At 32.5% G+C, this 18594-nt stretch overlaps 1 protein-coding gene and 1 long non-coding RNA gene across 3 annotated transcripts in view; one reads left to right on the top strand and one right to left on the bottom strand.

Moving 5' to 3' along the window:
- LOC144844183 (proto-oncogene tyrosine-protein kinase receptor Ret-like) overlaps positions 1 to 10931 on the bottom strand; it is a 28090-nt gene extending 17159 nt beyond the window's left edge. The window contains exons 1-2 of one of the 2 annotated variants that reach the window (XM_078700939.1): positions 10620 to 10931; positions 8091 to 8290 (exon numbers count right to left, since the gene is read on the bottom strand). The gene's annotated coding sequence lies outside the window, so the exon portion shown is untranslated. The remainder of the gene's footprint in view (positions 1 to 8090; positions 8291 to 10619) is intronic. The other variant, XM_078700940.1, reaches the window with a different exon arrangement.
- Positions 2381 to 10067, top strand: LOC144844184 (uncharacterized). The gene is made up of 3 exons (XR_013612400.1): positions 2381 to 2627; positions 8094 to 8175; positions 9512 to 10067. It is a non-coding gene; the product is annotated as an uncharacterized LOC144844184 (long non-coding RNA).
- Positions 10932 to 18594: the final 7663 nt, after the last annotated feature.

Raw genomic sequence — 18594 nt, 5'->3', positions numbered from 1 at the left:
AATCGCGAATATCTTAAACTGATGATAAAGTATTAGGTTGCTTAGCATAGTAAATTTTCTTAAATCATTTTAAGGACACTGTAAATTTATGTTTAGACGTGTGCTTAGGCTATTCTGAATATTGATAGATAGTTATTTAACCGAATGAGTATTGCAATTTCTTGTAGCTTATGTAAGTAAGAATACCGTTCTCAGACGATCCGATTATACATGTTGAATTTCACAAAGAACATCGCTTTATTATCATCGTTAAAAGATGTTTTGAAGACAATGGAAGAGGGCATGGATTAAGAAACAAGGGAAGACATTTTCATTCTAAAATAAAGGTGAAATATTAGTTAGATTTTAATTTAAATGAGATATACCGGAATTAGCATGCCTGATTTTACCATAAAACATTAATATTTGGGAAAGGAAGAGAGGTAAACTAAAACAATTCTTGATTTAAATAAAGATATTAAGAGTCCGTTACTTAATAAAGTAAGTCTGTTAATCATGTTTATGATCACGCGACAAGCCTTCTGGGAATAGTTTTCTAATTCCAGCTATAAAGGGTGAATGACATTTTGAAATTAATCGGCACATGACTTGATGATAGTAACTAGTTCAAACAATTACTAGAACAAAAGATGTGTTCGCATGCCGTTTATCGCTTACTTAATTAGATGCGGTGTCTTACTTTTAGCGCAATACGAATAAACCGCATCAGGCCTAATAGTTTCAAAACATCATATTGTGCATCTGAACACGCTTGTGAATGTGTCTAATACATTTACAATTCTTATAGCAATAATTAATTTTATTTGTCGTGACACAATAGTTAAACAACATTTTCAATATAGGTATCGTTTGCAAAATTGTAATGGATTCATTAATTATAATAGTAAACATTAGAGTTAGAGATACATATAAGGACATGATCTTCCTATAGAGTAAAGTACTCCGATGTCCGTACAACACGACAATGCTCTGGCTTTTCCAGCTAATTTTCAAACGTCTTAAAATTAATAATATTAAACGAAATCGAATATGGTACTTTTGAACATCGAAATTAAGCCTTGTTTCCACTAGACGAAATTATTCACACGATTCAAATGTCTATTTATGTGCGCACGCGTATTAATTATTTTTATGTACTCCATTACCACATAAAAAAAACAACGTGCAGCCGACAGCGATCTCAATGATGTTAAATTCGCGCAAATATTTGCAAAGTTATTGGAAAATGACTAGTAATAGTACAAATACGCGAATAAATGCCAGTTTATGTGCGCATGCGTCATTACTTCCATGTATGTTCAATTCGCGTTAATGCAACAGGCTTTTATCATCTATATATGAAGTGTATATAAACCTTAGCACCAGGGTATTGATGATGTTCACTTTCTGAAAACAAGTAGGAGGCCTAGCATAGAGTTTTATTAATGTGGTTGCAATATTGTATAAAAAAATAAACATTAAACACTATGGCGCTGCCTGTAATTAGCATATCAAGTATTAAATGTTATCACAGCTTTATAACAGGTAGTGCATGTAATATAAAAAATGAACGTGAATATATTTGATTCAGTAAAGTACACTCATCTAACAACCTAGCAAACTAACCTATTGCTTACAGTACATTCTAGAAACATCATCACGCATGCGCATAATATTTAAATTGGTGTATATTACAGTAATTCTATACAAATAATGAATGTTTTTGAGTTTTCATAAGTTGAAACATTGACAGATCTATTACACCTTGTTGAATATAGGACAGTCAGGCGATCAGCGAATGAAAATATTCTACCCATCCAACGTTCATTATTTGAAATAGTCTACCCATCCAACGTTCATTATTTGAAATAGTCTACCCATCCAACGTTCATTATTTGAAATAGTCTACCCATCCAACGTTCATTATTTGAAATAGTCTACCCATCCAACGTTCATTATTTGAAATAGTCTACCCATCCAACGTTCATTATTTGAAATAGTCTACCCATCCAACGTTCATTATTTGAAATAGTCTACCCATCCAACGTTCATTATTTGAAATAGTCTACTCATCCAACGTTCATTATTTGAAATAGTCTACCCATCCAACGTTCATTATTTGAAATAGTCTACCCATCCAACGTTCATTATTTGAAATAGTCTACTCATCCAACGTTCATTATTTGAAATAGTCTACCCATCCAACGTTCATTATTTGAAATAGTCTACCCATCAAACGTTTATTATTTGTTTGAACACACCTCTATCAGAAAGTAAGCCTTTATTAAATTAATATGCCGTTGATCTTTAAAGCTATATTGTCCGCCTAACAAAAATATACCATTTTAAGGTCACATAATATTATATTTACCTGAAAACTGTACATTTAATAATAATAATGTTTATATGTGACATCTCTACGCTATAGTTAGTATAGATAGTCATACGTATAAAACTTCCAGCTGTATACAAATATCGAAACGCCGACTGGAATGTAAAAGACAATAACTAACCATGTAGTAAACAATACTCCATGAACTAACAGACTTGGGGCAAGTTTAGTCTTAACATATCAAGTGTATCCTGTACCTCTTAGAAGTCGACAATATGAAAACAAAAAGTCTATTCAAACATGGAGGAATTCAAAGGTAACATCAAACTTTGCCAAAATAAATACATGTTATGTAAATTAATAGCAACCACAACATGTTCTACAACAACCACGCATAGAACATTATTATATATGATTAAATCGGTTTCGACGAATCTTTAGACGACTTAAATCAAATTAAATCGAATTAAATCAAAAAGAGAAACTTAATAATAGAATGTTAATTAACAGAATTGGAAATATATGTCGTGTGGGAGAGGTTGAACGATCGAGAGGCGATTAGTATTTATACTAAAACGGCATACAATGGGTGTTTTAATATCGTATTTTGTTCAATGTTTATATTAGGAAGTACATTTGAAGGAGGTTGGTTCAATTCTTTTTAATAATAACATCTTGTATCATGTCATCAACCTACAACACAGTTTCATTTTTTTTCTAATTAAAAATATCTCATTAAGGTACTCTATGCCTCAGTTTAAAGACCCCACACTGGTAGGCCTAACTCTTTTAATTACTAAATATGATTTATTACTCAAATTTAAACTCGATCTCTCAAATTAAATAGCGGGAATTTAATATTACATTATGTACGTGACTCAATATTTTGTTTTGGAATTTCACATTTGAAATATTATAATAATGTGATGGCGCTTTTCTATCGTTTATTTTAAACACATACACTAGTAATAAAACATATCCTCCTTGACAAAGGTAATGTTATTTGCATATTATATTCCAAACGTAATCAACGGCTATACGAATTGTCCAGTTTTATGTCTTCGTTACATTTGCAATAGTAGGCCTAAATAAATGTAGCATTTTAAAATAAAGTTACCAATTCCCTAAAATAAATTGTAAGCTTTATTATACTGTTTAAGTACGGAATGTAAACGTAGCTTAACATTGCTTAATAATCCAGGGTCCTGAAATCAAATCCAGGGTCATGAAATCAAATCCAGGGTCCTGAAATCAAATCCAGGTATGTACTCACAGTATCATGAATGACAATTTATAGTTTCTAAAAAATGTTTCCAAAATAAAGCAACAAGTTTTAAATGTTGATCTATTTCAACCTAAAGCATTTCAAATGGCCCATACTGTATCCGTTAATACGATGTTCTGTATTCCACAGAAAGAGACTGGACTAGAACCTAACCCATTTCAAATGGCCCATACTTTATCCGTTAATACGATGTTCTGTATTCCACAGAAAGAGACTGGACTAGAACCTAACCCATTTCAAATGGCCCATACTTTATCCGTTAATACTATGTTCTGTATTCCACAGAAAGAGACTGGACTAGAACCTAACCCATTTCAAATGGCCCATACTTTATCCGTTAATACTATGTTCTGTATTCCACAGAAAGAGACTGGACTAGAACCTAAAGCATTTCAAATGGCCCATACTTTATCCGTTAATACGATGTTCTGTATTCCACAGAAAGAGACTGGACTAGAATCTAACCCATTTCAAATGGCCCATACTTTATCCGTTAATACGATGTTCTGTATTCCACAGAAAGAGACTGGACTAGAATCTAACCCATTTCAAATGGCCCATACTTTATCCGTTAATACGATGTTCTGTATTCCACAGAAAGAGACTGGACTAGAATCTAACCCATTTCAAATGGCCCATACTTTATCCGTTAATACTATGTTCTGTATTCCACAGAAAGAGACTGGACTAGAATCTAACCCATTTCAAATGGCCCATACTTTATCCGTTAATACTATGTTCTGTATTCCACAGAAAGAGACTGGACTAGAAACATTTTGAATTGCCTGAAATACGTTGAATTACTAACCAGCATCATTATTTAGTTTTGAGTTTTATAAGTATATTTTCATCATCTTTTTTAGTTATCCTGCATATTATAATTGTATGTTTGTATGTATTAATTGTATGTTTATCGACGGCCCATAATGGCCAGATCCTTACAAAAACAGGTTAGGCCACCTTCAGTAAAGATGGTAAAATAATTAAATAAATAATGTATTAATTCAAACGGAATGGAAACAAATGAAAGACGTATTGTATTTAGTACTCTAATGTCTGTAACAATGACTTTCATCAATAAGAATATGCCTATAAACAGATGCGTATCTTAATATCATTTCTTATAGTTATCATGGCTTACTTCATCATTGTTCGTATGAAATAATACATCGTATTAATTAAATAGAACGCGACTTATTGTAATGCAAATAAACAAGACCATGATTATTATATATTTTGTTATTGTGATGATTCAGATAAGATAATGTTGGCGATAACCAGCTAACCTATAACCAAACCCTATCATTATCCATCGATTCGTTCCAGATCATTAAAACTCGCTATTGATTCAGCACGTACCTATAGATATCTAACCGAATTGTAATAACGATGTAAATTGCCCCAATAAATATAATATAGCGTAGCAATTATATGGTGATAGCGTGATATTGCATGCCTCGGGCTTCCGTACATCTCTTTATGTTTCCTTACTTGATAGATGATTGGCAACTAGTAACAATATTTGTTTGATTTGTTTCAAGATTCAACACGTGTAATGTTACATTTCATGGGTACTGACAAATATAACAGATCCGCCCCGGCTTCACTGTCCTATTTTGTTGGTCTCAAACAATCTTTATCTACATATCTATTGTTATTGAACTATTATAGTACTATACATTGAAATACACTAAGTAGGTCAATGGTATCTCATTTACAAACAATGTGTGTAATAATAATTGTAATATGCAACTACACTACACGGACCACAGAGTGGGTCCATTTCTAAAATGAGTATAACATTGTAGATTAACGCCCAAATTCGGACGTTTAGTCTGAGTCCTTTAGTTGCTTGTTGTTCAATGAATAAAGTTACAGTAAAATTAAGTAGAAATATATCGATTGAATTTAAACTATAAACACTGGTTATACTTTATCTGTAATATTCAGTAGTCTGCAATATAATATAACTAAGTGTATAGTATTGAAAGTCAATTATTGTATGTATAGTATACGGCATCAAATATTTTCTGCAGGGTCTGAAATTATGCTAATCCATATCTCAAGCTTGCTTATTGATTGCATATCTTCTGAATTCGATCGTCTAACCCCGAGTCAATACTAGCTTTTTAGTCAATACTGTTTTTCTATGTATCCTAAGTATTATATATTCTCTCTGATAATGTGTGTATAACAGTGATGAAAATAAATTCTATTTGGGAATTTGGAAAATTTTCAGTTTTAGCCTTGTCAAGTTGTAAAAAAAAAAAGCATAAATTAAGTCAGCTATTAACTTGACGCTTGTACATGTTAAGAATGATAAATTATCATAAAAAAAACAGAGAAAGATTCATTTCAATATTATCTAGTAACTTAATTTATTTATTGACAAAGGTTATATGTGTAATAACCTACACATAAACTTTATTCATGACGAGCAAATTTGAAAATTCTATATCTCTAGTTGTACCGCATATTAATTGATCGGTTAATTAAAATGATCGCGTTATATAGGCTACCCGGTCTCAAGATTATCTGTGTAAATAATACATTCAATCGTTGAATAGGAGGAAATTAAATGTAGACTTGATACTACTTTAGATTTTAGTTAAACTAGCCTATTTAATTTCCCGTTGCATTTGTTTCGCTTGACGAATTGTCATGAGAAACAAGATGATCGTTTTAAGACTAAGCCTTTACGAAATTATAACAAATTGTGACTTAATTATCTTTTAAAACAGCAGTTGGATAAAAATCTACATCTGGTAAAATGAACTTGAACTCGAATGTCGCAGCATCGCCAATTGGCATAAGACCAATTTCATTCTAATAATATTGCATGAATGGTTTTAAAATAAACACTCATTAATCGAAAGCCTTCCATTTGAAATCATATTGACAATTTCAACAGTCTGAAATAACTATCATCATTATAATGATATTGTAAATGCATTGCGTACTTACTTTTAGAAACAAAAGGAAATATGGATCTATATTACACAATAGTCCACTAATCATTTTGTCTCTTTTAAAAACGGGAAATATCTATTAAAGAAAATTTACCAGAACTACAATAAATTATACATTAAAAGTTAATGTTTTAAAAATAATTAAGAATTGCACTCACATGGACTACCATTCTCGACTTTTCTTTGTACACTAAAAACACTGTTCCTAGTATAGGCCTATCATGAATAATAATTTGGTAAAACGTCATCTCGTTTGTATCACATGCGGTACGGTGCGTAAGTGGAATAAAAGATCACATGATACGCAGTATGCGGTGAGTATCAGAGTGATGTTATTTAATTTATCTTTATTATATTCAACATCAGTTGTTAATGAGAATCCGTGATCCTTGCCAATTTACAACTATACTTAACACTTTATTATCACTGTAGCTAACCTTGCCGATTCAAACCTAAAATTCAGTCACATTAGAAAACATATTTCACGTTTACTATTCCCCTATAGGCAATGTATGGTGACGATTAGCATTATAGAACTCATAAATAATATTAAAATGCTTTTCCAATTTATATCACATTCTATTCATGCGAATTCCGAGCTATTTGTACACTTTTATAATTAAACATTGAGTCCAAACTCGTTTTTAATGGAACTGGCAGAATCTTATTTGAAATGGAATAGATGCAACACATATAGTCCTATACCTGGCGGAGAGCTCCGCCCGAATCATTGATTCAGGTAGAAACATCGTCTGTAACAAGGAAAACATTATAGGGACTAAATGCACAGATTAAATTGCGGGAGTTTAATAACAATATGCTTATGTTATATCTTGTATTCTCTCTCTCTCCAGATGTGACGATTGCAATCATTAAAACAAATAAATATAATACACTTTTTCAAATTGTCCTGTACATAATAAATGTGATTATTGTTGAAATTTTGGTTGTGTACGATTCCAGGTAAGAACAACAAGTTGATCTAGGTCTGAGGATAAGTAAAGTTTAATTGAATAATCATCGACTATAGTCTATTGACTTCACTTAATGTGATAAAGGTGATTATACTATAAACACGGAACATTTCAAAATAAATTAAATCTTTCCTATAATATATTAATCGAAACGGAAAGAGAAAGCAATTTTAGACTATAGTGTGTACGTTACAGAGATTGTTGGCTGAAATTATTAAGTGAAATAGTAAAATGATCCACAAGAGCTCTTAGAGTCCACGAACCCAAAGCTTATACTTAATTAGTTTGATAGTGCAGCGCTAATTCAGCAACACCACTCCAAAGTATTTCAATAAGTTAAAATCTTGCCAGTAAGTGTTTAATGTGTTGTGAATATACAAGTGGAACATGTTTCAATCAACGCTAATAAGTCATTACACTGGAAAAATATAAAAGAGGTTATAGAGATGCAAATTTTGTGAAAAAACTATTGTTTGAAGTAGACAATAAATTAGAATAGCCTCACACAACATAACAAAACAGACATGATGTTGATATATGTTTTTTCTCACCAGTTGTCTGTGACTGATCGGCTGGAGACGACCGAACTCATGTGGGTGGACGTTTACTACAGTGGTCGCAGGTTGTTGGCAAACGGTATGTTAGAGAACAACACAATTATGTTCGCAAGTTGAATATCCTACAATTGTCTGCTCATTAAACCAACCAGGTTATGGATTGTTATACTTGATTGCCCATAACACATATTCCCCTACAAGAAATTGTTATGACATTTTAAAAAGAAGCACTATGCCGATATCAATTGTATTACACATTTTACAACATGAATTGGAGAGTATGAATATTCACGGGAGAAATGAGCTTTTTCTAGATAAAGCAAGCCAGATAAACAAGCAAAACATGTTAATTGACCAATGTAAGTGACCAACCGCTAGACCAACAAACTAACCCAGTTGACAATGTACTTAAAATGTTACTTAAAATAGGCAAGGGGTTGAGTCATGTTAATTGACCAATGTAAGTGACCAACCGCTAGACCAACAAACTAACCCAGTTGACAATGTACTTAAAATGTTACTTAAAATAGGCAAGGGGTTGAGTCATGTTAATCCTACAAGTTAGAGTTGAGCTGCAGTAGCTTGGGGGGTTTATTGCTTCCCTCCCAATCCAAAGTTCCTGGATCAAATCGTGTCTCAGCCAAGGGTTTTTTCTCGTGATTAGAAAGCTTCTGGTAGCAAAGGTGTTGGCTCTCTTATGGAATCTGTGGGCCACCGGGAGTCAGTCCTTATTTCCCGCAGTTAGTTTAGTATACTAGACTAATATAAGTTAGGCCTATAATTAAATGAGGTGTGACTGGTTAATACCAACATGTTAATAGTTAAACATGTATTCCATATTAAACATACACACAAGTTGTTTGCGAGTGCAGTATCGTTTTATAATATAGTGTTATCGTATAACCATTGTCTGCCATCACGATCTCCTTACATTTGGGTCCAGCTGCAATTTCAAACATTTTATTTAAAAAAAAAAATCGATGAAAATAAAAAAATATTTTTCTGTCTATTAAAGCTGTTATTGACTTAAGATGATAGTTTAGTTCATTATTTACCTAGTACGGTATAATTTTCATCTATAATGCATACATTCATTTGATGAACGCAGACTACAATATGACAAACATTCATATTGCGCCTTTTTGTGCTCATTCGCGACAAGTCGCCCTTGGACTTGAACATAAAGACAGGCAGATATTGATTAATCTTTTTTTTCAAAGGAAAGAACACAATTGACTAAAATGCACAAATAGCTTTTGAAATTGAGTAATTCCCAACAGTATGATCAATCTATTGTATACCTTTCATTTCAATTAAATAATATATACAGAGGTAATTAGTAGGAAAATGTACTAGACGTTATATAGACGGTTCAAAGGTTCAAAACACGTTTTTATTATGCGTATTTTTTTTAGAATTGTGATCGGATGTCCACGTGTTATGAGATGTACTAAGCCTGTAGAGGATTATATATCACATCGAATTATCATTAAGACACAACTCAGTGAATGTGCGGTAATGTGTAATGAATCTTGGATTACTAACTGTTTTTCAAATGGACTATTAAACAAGGCTGTATACAAAAAAGGCTCAAATCACATAGTATATCTCGACAACATACACATGCTTGTATTTTGCATTTACAATCAATTAGAACCAAATAAACTATTTTAATTTCGTTTAGACAAACTCAGTTTGTAACATTGTGGAAAGATTCTACAGAGCAAAACCCAAATCACCTGGTGAGAGGATATATACTGATATAATAAGACGGTGATTATTCTACCAATGTTGTTTAGCAAGGCCGACGTTATTGCATTCACTAGTACTATCTTAATCAAACTGATAGATTTATTGACAGTTTAATTCCTAATAATCAATCTCTACTATCTTTGTATTACTGTCATTCTCATTGAATATCATTTTATATATTTTTATAGCATTGCTTGTTACTTTCAAGTGTCTTTGGTCTTCTCCCCTCATTATCTTTTTTACACTACAGTTGTATTAACTTCTGTTTGTTTCCTACTTGTATTTGGGTTAGGGTTAGGGTTAGGGTATAACCTAACCCTAATCCTAACTTCTGTTTGTTTTCTACTTGTATTTGCCTAAAATAGTGATGTTATAATATCATTACAATATTAACAACAAATTACATCAAATGTGTATTTAGAGATAAGATATACGTGCAAAATTCACAATGAATGGAACGTTCCTCACAATGATGATGAAAAATGTATGTATACGCTCCGATATAGCATTGTAAAACAGTTACCATTGTAATGTGACTGAAATGCTAACAAATAAAATACAAAGTCGATAAAAGATAAAATCGATAAAAGAATACATAACAATAACATCATAAAATTATAATGATGATAATTTAAAGACAAAAATCAATGCGTAAAATAAATTCACAAGTTCATGTATACAAAGGACTGAAAGTAGTTTCCTAAAGCGGAGTCATGTTTTTCCTTAAACAAACAAACTTGTTTTTTAAACAAAAATCTAAAGTGTTCTTACCAGAATGTTGGAAACTCCCACTAGAGCTAAATTACCATTCCAATAAACAAAATATCCACGGCCAAATTAAAAGTATATTATGAAGGTTCCGTGATCGTGTTAACGCGCGCGGCGTCGAGTCGACAATCCTGAAATGATTATAGTCGTTTAGTTTTAATTCTTCGTACACAGATATTGATGCTTAAATTATTATATGATGCGTGTGTAATTTCGTTGCTGAAGATCTGTCTGTCGGTAGCATCCCGACTGACTCTTGACACATTGCATTGCAACAGAAGCACTCATGTAAAAAAGTCAGCTAGAACTGGACACTGAAACGTCCTCTATTGATGTAGGAAAATTATTCTACAAATTATAATGTATAATCTAAATCTATATTGATTTGCACAAGAGGGCGTTTATGTACAAGTCGTCGATTATCTACACTTATTGAACGACATAGCGGACAATATTACTTAGTTCTTTCATAGTTAAATATCATTAATAATGAAATTTGATATGATTTTTTCCTGTCTGAACTGAATGAATGCATTTTGTATTGTAAGAAATACGAACGAATATAAGTAAGATTAACTCTAATGCACTAACTTGAGATAAATTAGAGAAGCTAATTAATTTGTAATGATACGATGTCCTTTTATATTTTATTTTCTTTTGTTATGTTTAATTACTATTGCCCTGTGAGTCAGATGTAATAAAAGTATGTTTACAGTATACAAATCAGCGAACGGAATTATTGATCCACTTATATCTAGGATAGGACACATTTTTAGACGTTTTAATATAAATTCTCATGGCACGGGATGCTATCAACCTCCCCAACATCCACACTTGCCTGGTCCAATGTACCGGATAAACTCTCTTTTTAAAATAAATGTATGTTCGTGCATGTGACCAAGGGCCCAACGGCGAAACGTCCCATCCGAAGGACTCCGAGGCGATGGGAGTAAAGCATCTTGGGCACATTGGAATTTCCACATTGGAATTGCAGTTATTTCTAGTTCTTTTTCTTAAAGATCGGCGTGATAGTTGCCTCATTACTTTTAATACGTCATAATCATCATCATCATTAGTAACAACCCCACTTTCGCATTCAGCATCAATCATCATAATCACACTGTAACATAATACTTCTATTTCTATTGCCTTCAATCTTGTAAAAAATATATGTTTACAAATGTCGTCAACCTAATTATTTTAATTAAACGGTAATAATATTGACATAAAATCGAAAGTGACTCCAACATCCGGTAATGAAATAGGATATTTAATCAGAAGAAGGAATCTGTCTTCTGCCTTTTGATGTTGAATATAAAGTGTTTAAAGATGAGGGTAGGTCTATGCTAAAACCACACACACACAATGACACTTTAAAAGTCAGTGAGTCAAGCTAGCCTAGATTTCAATTTATAATTAGAAAGGCATTTCATTAAACCATACGGCTGAATGTTCCTCATATTTCCGTCATTATTCATTTTCAGAATATCATTTTATTAAAAAGATAATGAATCTGTTTGACCTTTAAAATCTAATATTTGAATTATTATACATGTCGAATCTACATTGTACATTCAGTAGTACATTCTTTTATTGAACTAAAGTAAAACAAGATAAAGACGTACAATCTACGTACAATCTACATTGTACATTCAGTAGTACATTCTCTTATTGGACTAAAGTAAAACAAGATAAAGACATAATTACAAATTGATATTTTTTTGTAATGGCTGTAATCAAATGACGTCATACAGAAGCGTCATTCGGTGAAATAGAATCATACCTTAATTATGATCAATAAAGTTATAATTAGTATTGGTTGGTTGGGCTGAGTTATCGATTTACATATGATATACTTTATACAATAAAGAAAGTATACACTTCAAATGAATGAAGTAGACGAAATAATAATAATAATGGTGGTTTATATATCGCTTAATACAATGTTTCTATGCGCGCTTTACACACAAAAATGATCCATAAAATATCCTAAGATAACCAAAAAAGGAAGAAAAGGAACCTTTTACACTCCTCCGTTCTGCAGCACTTTGAAGCTACCATGAGAGCTCGCCGGAACAGTATTCACATGAGCTTGAGTCCATTTACAATGGGTTCTGGGCTTTTGGCCACCCAATACCATAACGTTTATAATTAAGTATATCTAATGTCAGTTATCCTGACTTTACAAGCTCAAGTAATTGTGTGATTTTATATATTTTATTCGAACTTTATCTTCTTGTTTGTTTTACTTTTGATATTATTAGTTTACTCATTTTTTGGGGCAGCACCATAGTCCGTTGTGACGACACTTTTGTGGGTGGGCTGCCCCAGGTTTGTTCGTCATTATCCGGTCTGTGTCTTCGTGTGAATATGTTGTCACAAAAAGGCATCTGCCTATCCTATCCTACCAAAATATTACTTTTAAGACTACTGAAACACAACTGCATTGAAAAGGACAGGTTGTTTTTAAGTGTAAAAATGCGGGTTGTGTTCGAGTCATTTTATGCTGGCGCATGGTATCTACACAAAAACAACTATAATTTGCTGTATATGTATCATTCATTTTTCTGATAAACAGTATTAGTAGATAATAATACATAACTTGTGATGTTTACCGTTCAATCATTACACATTAATATTCAGTTTTACAAATTACCAATTACCGCATAAATGCTTGGTTTAAAGAAGATCTCAATTAAGCTGTCCGGCTAAGAGTTTAAGCTAGAAATAATTGTTTGGATTTGTAGGCAAAGAAGTATATTTAACCGATCTACCCATCAATTCTAATCATGTTTATACAATTTATTTCACAAAGCAACAGGTTACATGAATAGAGACAGAATGTACTTTTATTTTTAATCACAAATTAAGTGGGGCCAAGATCATTCAGATATCATCGGTCGTAGCTCAACTCACTTTTGGATTGTTTCACATCTCTCTTGAAAAATAGGCCTACGTATTTAAAGCTTCGGATGCGACTGAATCAATCCTTTATGCCTCTCTAGTGTCTCTAGTCTAACCACATGCATTGTACAGTATTACTGGAATATAATCAGGCCTCTTATATCATTGGCAATTGTCTATTGAGATGCACTCTTAAGGTAAAAATGAACTGCGCATACATATATTATTTTGACAAATTTCTAGTGTCTTAAAAGCTCATCGAGAACTGATAAACATGACTAGGACATACATTTCCATACGCGGCGAGTGCAGGAATATTGTTAGCTGTATTCAAATACAATGTAGAATTTATAATATAAAGAAGTAGGTCTACAGTAGTACAACTGTACAAACCGAAAGTCGACCTATAAACGTTCAATGAACGAATGTTGGTATAGGTCCTAACTAAGGTTCGAACTAATTCGAACCATTTCAACGTTTTGGTATAGGTCCTAACTAAGGTTCGAACTAATTCGAACCATTTCAACGTTTTGGTATAGGTCCTAACTAAGGTTCGAACTAATTCGAACCATTTCAACGTTTAGTATCGTTTTTCTAAACGTCACATATTGTTTAATATTTAGTCTGCAATTAATCTAGTTATTTAGGTCTAATTGTCTTTATCCATTTAACATAGGTAATTATCAAATTACAAGATGGGAAAAGAATACAAATAATGACGGCATAACAAGATTTAAACTGCGTATTTAAACAACTAAAAACTGCGATCAATTTGTGTCGATCGTAATATTAATGGATCAATACAAGTCGTGGTTCACACTGACACAAAAAACAAATCACATTCTCAAATTTACTATCAATTCAGACACGAATCTGCTCCGATGTGAATGTGAAAGCGAAATCAAACTATAGCGATGTTTGCGACGATGATTTTCACCAACAGATGTTCGTAGCGGTAATTGCCTATTACCTCTTCAGAATTGCAAATAATAACAATGCAAATAATAACAATACAGCAATTGGCTTTGATTAGCAAACAGAAATGAAGAAAGACAAATCTTATTTTAATAACATTTATAAAAGTAGTGAACAATGTTGCGCGGATCGGAAAAGCTCATTATCAAGGTCCTGCAATCAGTCTGTTTGAAAGCCATGCAATGTCCAGCATAAGGGAGGGGGAGGGGATTTAAATTTTAAACAATGCTAAAACCGTAAGCGACAATACTGATACCCGTAATCTTAACAAACTTACCTTACATTACTCGTACCAGGATTGAGTGAGAATACATTTCAATCCAACAGTTGGTTTATTGAATGTTGTTGAAATAAAAGTAATGAATTGCTCTGCAGCACTGTTTAATATTCCACAGCAGCTTTGTTTGCGGCGGTCAATGATTGACAGTAGGCGAGTATTAAATAGCACCATGTTAATGAATGACTCGGATGTTTGGTTAAAACTAACCCAAGGCACACTCAGTCAGGAATTAATTATTTTGTATATCCACACTTTATCCTTTCTCATTAGGCGACATAATTATTTTGAATACTCAATTTCTGAAATATAGTTATACCTACCATGATTACTACTATGTATTCGTTAGTTTAATCAACCAGTCCAGCTTTCTGTATCAAATTCGTCGTGGAACCATACGTTATGGTAGGCCCCTACAAGTTGATTTCAATATTCATTATTTGTATTGTACATTATTCGCCCTATTATATCATGGACAAATTCCGCGATACATTGTCACATGTGTATCACATTTAAAGCCTGTAACTATAATAGAGAGAGAAGAGAATTATGCGAGACGGCATCTTAGGGTAGGTTTTCCATTAATACCACAACTAGGTAAGGTTGTTCAAACGAATACCTTTAATAAACAAATTCTTATGGAAAGTATATTTCAGAGATTGAATTTAACAAATAATATGTATGTCATCCAATTATATCAGCAGATGTAAATATAAGTACAGTATGTACGCGCAACTCAAATAATTTGACCAATCACAGTGACATGGTCGTGGTTTACCATTTGCATTGCGTTCTAGTGGAGATATAGACATACTTTGTCAATGACAGTGACATGGTCGTGGTTTACCATTTGCATTGCGTTCTAGTGGAGATATAGACATACTTTGTCAATGACAGTGACATGGTCGTGGTTTACCATATTACTTGCATTGCGTTCTAGTGGAGATATAGACATACTTTGTCAATGACAGTCATGCGACACCAAACGGCTTTCTTTTACTTTTCTTTTACAACTGACACGGACACAAAAAAATCAGAATATTAAGTAAAAATAAACAAAAATTAAGCATTTTTACACACTTTTTAATGATTACAGAAATTTAAAAACAAACAAGAGAAGTGATTGATTGATTTTATTTGATATTCATACATAAAAGTTAAAATATACAATGTATAAAAAGAATACCTGGATAACCCATTAAGTCGACAAAAAAGTAAACTTATTTCCAATGGGGTCCAATCCGTAATGACTGAAAAGTGAGTGGTTGGGCCTAGTACAATTATCGTTAAGTATGACTCAGTAAAAATGAAAAAACAAGAAAATACATACAAGACAAGAAAACATCAAAAAAACAATATTAAAAATAGCTTAATTAAACTGAAATACCAAGCTGTTCATTATTAAAATATTCTTTAAGTTTTATTTTGAAGGTTGCATTATTTTGTATTGATTTGAGTGAATTGGGGAGCCTGTTCCAGTCACGGATACCTAAGAAATAAAAAGTCGTATCATTAACGCCAGTAGCCTTAGGAGTGACAAAATTAAATGTTGTACCCCTGGTGAAATGGTTGTGATGATCAGAAATTAACAAAAAGTTATCCTTAAGGAAAGAAGGCGTATTAAAGTTATAACGAATTTTGTGAACATAATTTAATCTTAAAAACTTATTTCTGAGGCTGACATTAAGAAACCCAAGATCGGAAAGCTCTTTGGCACCTATGTGAGACCTCGGACCAACATTTAAAATGAAACGTGCCATCTTGTTTTGGGCAGTTTGTAATTTATGTTTAAGATTCTTATTGACACCGCCGTACCATGCCGAGGCAGAATAGTCAAATGTACATTGTATTAAAGCAGTGCTTAATAGTTTACGACATTTTTTATTCAAGCACGAACTTTGCCTATGTAAAAACTTCAACCTTGACTTAACTTTACTGATAACACTAGTTGCAATGATATCACATGATACATATTGGTCTAAATCAATACCTAAATATTTAACTTGCTTAGTACTTTTGATTCTACGGCCCATTAATTCTACAGAAAACTCTTTTACTTTGTTAAGCTTCGCTCTGCTACCAAAGATAATACTTTCGGTTTTGCCAACATGTAAAGATAATTTGTTTTCAGTTAACCAGTCCTGGCACTTAGCTAGGACAGTACTTAATTTATGAGCGATTTTGGTGGCATCGTGATGAGAATACAGAATCGTAGAATCATCAGCATAAAGCAATAATTGAACATCAGAATCAATACAAGAAGCAATATCATTTAAATAACATAGAAAAAGAATAGGGCCCAAGATGCTACCTTGCGGTACACCATGAGTAACTATAAGAGGTTCAGAGCAGGTACCATTCACACTGACAACTTGTGTGCGGTTAGCGAGATAAGATTGAAACCAGTCAGTACACTTAAAACCCATGCATTTTAGCTTGTTAATTAAAATCACATGATCGACGGTATCGAAAGCTTTTTGTAAGTCAATTAGAACCATTCCAGTAAGAAGGCCTTTGGACTTATTGTTTTTTAAACCGTCGATGAGATTTATGAGGTTGCTTTCAGTTGAATGGGCCTGCCGAAAACCGGATTGATAGGCATAAAGTATATTATTTTTGGAAAGATACCTTTCAACTTGTATAGCTACAGATTTTTCAAGAATCTTAGATACCGTAGGCAGAATACTAATCGGCCGATAATTCTCAACATTTGTTCTAGTATTTTTCTTAAATAGAGGGGTAACTTTAGCAATTTTAAGATCATGAGGAAAACAATTAGTTTTAAACGAAAGGTTAATGATATGAGCTATCGGTTCAGCCAAGATTATCGCACCGTCACGTAAGAATCTTGAGGGAATATTATCTAGACCGACGCTTTTGTTTACATTTAGGCTTTCGAGTTGAGTTTTAACAAATTCTATGGTAACAGGCTCTAGCTTAAACATTTTTCCTTTTAATTTAACGTAGTATTTAAGAAGATCGTTAGTGGACATGGTGAAAAGACCTATGCATTTTGGGAGTTTTTTGACGAGTGTTGACGCAACATTCGTGAAAAACTCATTAAAACGAGAGGCAACGCCTTTTGGACAGAAAGTTTGTTTACCATTGTCATCGAGAACGATTTTAGTGTTTGTTTTACATTTCTTCTCGTATCCGAGCTGTTTGAGGGTTTTCCATAATTTTTTAGGGTTGTCTTTATTTTCATCAATCTTATTGAGAAAATAATTAGATTTAGCTTTTTTGATCAGCCGCTGAGCTTTGTTCCTAGAGGCACAATAATATTTGTATATATCTAGATTAGATTTATCTTTCTTGAATTGTTTTAAAAGTGTGTCTCTTACTTTGATTTCATCGGCAATTTCGGAGGTAAACCAGGGTGCTATGTTTTGTTTAAGTCTAACTTTTTTTATTGGCGCTATTGAGTCGATCACCTTAATGATGATATCTTTAAGAGTTAACCACGCGATATTTACATCGACATTATTAGTGACAACAGACCAATCGATATCGTTAAGTGTTTCAAGATAGTTATTTACATTATAGTTTTTTAAAGATCGTAATTTTGCGGAGTTGTGTTCATTTTTATGAACATGAGACTTAGGTATTTTTCTAGTGCAATAAATAAGAAAATGGTCACTAAGGCCAATGTTAATTACTCCAGATTGCTTCACATTATTTTGTACATTAGTAACAATGTGGTCCAAACATGAGCTTTTTTCTTTTCCTATTCTAGTTATATCCTTAATAACATTACTAAAACCATTTCTTATAAGGCAATCATTATATCTTTGCGATACTGGATTAATATTTAAAGTACATATG

This window comes from Antedon bifida, chromosome 6 (assembly GCF_963402885.1).
Source record: "Antedon bifida chromosome 6, ecAntBifi1.1, whole genome shotgun sequence".
Taxonomy (NCBI): domain Eukaryota; kingdom Metazoa; phylum Echinodermata; class Crinoidea; order Comatulida; family Antedonidae; genus Antedon; species Antedon bifida.
The sequence above is the reverse complement of the archived record's forward strand: the minus strand, read 5'-3'. Positions and strand labels throughout refer to the sequence as shown.